Consider the following 4,764-nt stretch of genomic DNA (forward strand, 5'->3'; position numbering starts at 1 on the left):
AGGTCCATTCTCTTTTCCTTAATTTTCAACGCTATGTGTCTGTTCACTTCTTCCTCCCAATTCGCTTTATCCAATGTGACAATGGTCGCGAGTTTGATAACATTAAAAATCGTACTTTCTTCTTACAACATGGCATCCTGCTTAGGTTCTCATGTCCCTACACCTCCCCTCAAAATGGTAAAGCAGAACGCTCTCTTCGCGCCCTCAATGATATAGTTGGCACTCTCCTCATTCAGTCATCTATGCCTCCCAAGTTTTGGGCTGAAGCCCTACACATGGCCACCTTCCTTCTAAATATTCGACCTTCTAAAACTAAACCCAACACTACTCCCTATTATTCCCTCTTTCTTTCCCACCCCGACTACTCCGCGGTTCGTGTTTTCGGCTGTCTCTGTTTTCCCAATGCCTACGCCACTTCTGCAAATAAATTTTCACCACGCTCTATCCCATGTGCTTTTCTCGGCTTCTCTGACGAGCACAAAGGCTATCGCTGTCTCGACCTTCACACCGGACACGTTCATGTCTCTCGTCATGTCACGTTTGCTGAGCACATTTTCCCTTTCTCACAACGCACTACTACACCATCCAACACCCCTAGCTCTGCAAACACCCCCTCTCCCCGTCTTTTCCAACTATATACTCCCCTACCTGCCGAACACAACTTATCACCACCACCATTAACACCCACCATAGCCAATCCCAACCATACACTCACCCCACCCGAGACGTCCCCAACACCCCCGACCCCTGCTCCCTCCCCAACACCGCCGGCCCCTACTCCCACTCCACCACCCAGCCCTACTCCTTCGTCCGACTCTTCCGCTGCGCCGGACTCACCAGTACCCACCTTACCCCCTCGTGCTATTCCTACAGCAGCCCCGATTAATGATCATCGCATGCGTACTAGGGCCAAATCAGGATTTCATCAACCCCAAGACCGCCTAAACCTTCATACCTCCGTATCTCTCACTTCTCTTCCAAAGAATTACAAAACTGCTCTACTTGATCCCAATTGGGCCGCTGCCATGCAAGAAGAATATAATGCTTTACTTCAAAACAATACCTGGCAACTTGTTCCTCGTCCTCCCAATACAAATATTGTTTCTGGCAAATGGATTTTTCGCCAAAAGTTCCACTCCGATGGGAGCCTCTCACGATATAAAGCCAGGTGGGTTTGTCGTGGCTTTTCTCAGCAACAAGGAATTGATTACGAAGAAACCTTCTCTCCTGTTGTTAAACCTAGCACCATTCGCACCGTTCTTAGTGTTGTTGTCTCCTCTTCATGGCCCATTCACCAACTTGATGTTAAAAATGCTTTCCTCCATGGTTCCCGTCAAGAAACTGTCTACTGCCAACAACCTCTGGGTTTTGAAAATCCATCTTTTCCAACTCATGTATGTCTTCTTCAGAAATCTCTCTACGGTCTTAAACAGGCCCCACGAGCTTGGTTTCAACGCTTCTCCTCCTTCATTCAAACAATAGGCTTCACTCCATCTCTCTCCGACACCTCTCTTTTTGTGTATCATCAAACTTATGACACTGCCTATTTACTTCTCTATGTAGATGATATCATTCTTACCGCCTCCTCTCAAAAGTTCTTAGATCATATTGTCTCTCTTCTTAGATCTGAATTTTCTATGACTGACCTAGGACTCCTTCATCATTTCTTAGGCATTGCTGTTGTTCGAGATTCCTCCAGCCTTTTTCTTTTCCAACGCCAGTATATTCTTGATCTTCTTAATCGTGCTGGTATGCTTGACTGTCAATCATCTCGCACTCCTGTCGATACTAGTTTTAAACTTTCGGCTACCGGTGAACCATTTTCCGATCCTACTCTCTATCGTAGCCTAACAGGTGCTCTTCAATATCTCACCATTACTCGTCCTGAAATCTCTTTTGCTGTTCAACAAGCATGTCTCTATATGCCTGATCCCCGGGTTCCTCACTATAATCATGTTAAACGCATTCTTTGGTATTTAAAAGGAACTCTCAATCATGGTCTCCACCTCAATAATTCTTCTCCAAACTCGCTTACCGCATACTCTGATGCAGACTGGGCTGGTTGTCCTGACACTCGAAGGTCCACTTCCGGTTTTTGTGTTTTTCTTGGTAACAATTTGATTTCTTGGTCTTCGAAAAGACAGGTTACAGTCTCACGTTCGTCTGCCGAGGCTGAGTATCGCGCTGTGGCACATGCCGTTGCAGATACAATCTGGATTCGGCAGTTACTCTCCGAGCTACACAGGCCTATTGAGCAGGCCACTATTGTCTGCTGTGATAACATATCAGCAGTCTACATGACCAGCAATCCAGTTCAACACGGACGCACAAAGCATATTGAGATTGATATTCATGTTGTTCGTGAAAAGGTTGCTCTTGGTCAGGTTCGGGTGCTTCATGTTCCCTCTACGGCTCAGTTTGCTGACATTTTCACCAAGGCACTGCCTACTAAGCCGTTTCAAGATATCTGTTTCAGTCTCAATGTCGTCGAGCCTGCCGTTGATACTGCGGGGGGATGTTAGAGTAGTCATTATGGTATACGACTTCTAGTCCAAGTCAGTTTTGTACCCCTACCCCAAGTCGGTTTGTACCCTCTTATATACTCTTGTATGCCGCACCAAATCATTAATAAGCAACAGTTTTATTCAGCTTTCAGGAATAATCTTGAGTTTTGTAAACACGTTGGAGTCTAGTCCGGTTAGGATTCTTATGGTGTGCTGTTAGGTTTAGTAGCTAAGTCTAATAGGGTGATCAGCGTTGCCGTGAAATTAGATTAGGAATATAAGTCTGCTAGGACTTTGTATCCGTATGGATTTAGGTCAGGTTAGGTCGGTTGGGCATGTATATAAATATACAGCCCTGCGTGAGTTTTGTAACAATTGGGAGAAAGCAGAAAATAAAAAGAGAGATAAAGAAGGGCACGACAAGGGCCCTTGGCTATAAAAGTTTTTGTGCCTGTGTTCGTCTAGTTCTGCGATACGAAGCAGCACAACATCTGAAATTCTGCATTTTAGATGAAAGCAGTACTTCTATGCCTGTTATTCAGGATTATCAAGTTTAGTTACCCTTCCCCTTCTTCGCAGATTAGTTGGCCCTAAGCTAACCCTGCATATGAGAGACAGAGAGAGAACACTGTCCACATGATGCAGAACAATCCAAAGATATGCTACACCAGCACAACTACAGAAGATCTAAATCAGTAGACCATATACATAGACAGTCTGTCAAAGGAGTCTCGGAACAAAGCAAGTTGGGCGCCAGAACAAAAGGAATGAGAATAATTCAGTGAACAGCTGTCAAAATCATCACGGTTCATGCTTGTGATTTGTGGAACGGTGACATGTATCTTGTCCAGCCTGACCCCGTTCGCCATTAGAATGCTCACCAGCTCGTCGATCCCTTCGCCGCCCTTGGTGCATTGTATCGTGGTGCTTTCAAGCAGCGGGCGTCAGAAGGTCATTCCATCGATTAGTCCAACATCTGCACCTGCTCCTTCGTCGTGGACACAAACAATAAATATATAGAGAGAAATGGGTGCCTTTTTGTCAGGGGTGTATGCTGTGATTCCGAATATCCGTTGGCAATTCCTTTTTCGATAAAGAGTGGATTTTATTGACTCAAAATGAAGCATCAAGTAGATACAAAACAGCATGAGCACACACCCGGCCTCTGCATAACTAAGATGCATCCGTTGGCAATTCCTGGTGTCTCCTATGCCTATGCTTATCAAATTCAAATCTCTAGCATCAATCCAGACACAAGAAATGATGTATGAAATGTAGTTGAATAATTTTGAGATAGAAAACGAAAATGTAATGTAATTGAATAATTTTGAGATGGAAAACGAAAATGTCTAGCAAGGTATTCATCTTTCGCTCAGGGAAGCACCGCTCCTTATAAGATACTTCGATGGTAGACAGTGGTATCAACTTGTTGGTCCTCTGATAGATCAATAAATAGCTCAGAGTCCCTTGGCCATAAGACTTGTCCTTGGGTAGGCCGGATGCAATGAGCTTTAAACAAGCGATGCATTTACAAGATCTTCTGACCCACTGCATCATCAACATGATGCAGCCAGCCTACCACGACTTTAATGTATTAATACCAAGTTTATGAAAAACAAATCCTAGCCAGAGCTTTCGTCCTAAGAGGGAAAAATGCAAGTTAAGTAAAGAAAACACACCTAGTTTATACCTTTTTCTATACTTTGTAGGGTTAAGGGCATTTCAATTTGTACTGCATAGACACCAGAGAGACGGTGCAGAAAGAGGGCTATTCAGTCTCAGCCAGTACCAAATTCCGCCTCAGAAAATTTAGTGCGCAACGTGGTGACACCGAGACCGAAAGACGGTAGATGGAAACAAGTGATTACATACACTACTGGCTCACTGTTCGTTTCTCCCCGGGGCAGCACTGGAATGCACGTTGGGCACCATATAAACCGCAAAGCAATAGGAGCAGAGGCATGGATGGATCATGCTGAGCAGCCCAAGCAGACATATATGCATCACACACATTGAACAAGCTCATCCTTCGCCACCATGTCCGACTGCAAGATAAGTCACTCCATTTTTATCAACCACAGCCTGTTGGCCCTGTCGAGATACACACAACTCCACGGAAGCAGAGGCATGGATGCCGTGTTTTATCTTTCTTTCTTTATCAACTCTTTGCACTTGGAGAAAGAAAAATAACAAAAAAAAAGAAGCAAATCTGAGGGGGGGGGGGGGGGGGGGGGGGGGGGGCAGCCCGCCTCGTTTGGCG

This window comes from Triticum aestivum, chromosome 5D, assembly GCF_018294505.1.
Source record: "Triticum aestivum cultivar Chinese Spring chromosome 5D, IWGSC CS RefSeq v2.1, whole genome shotgun sequence".
NCBI lineage: Eukaryota > Viridiplantae > Streptophyta > Magnoliopsida > Poales > Poaceae > Triticum > Triticum aestivum.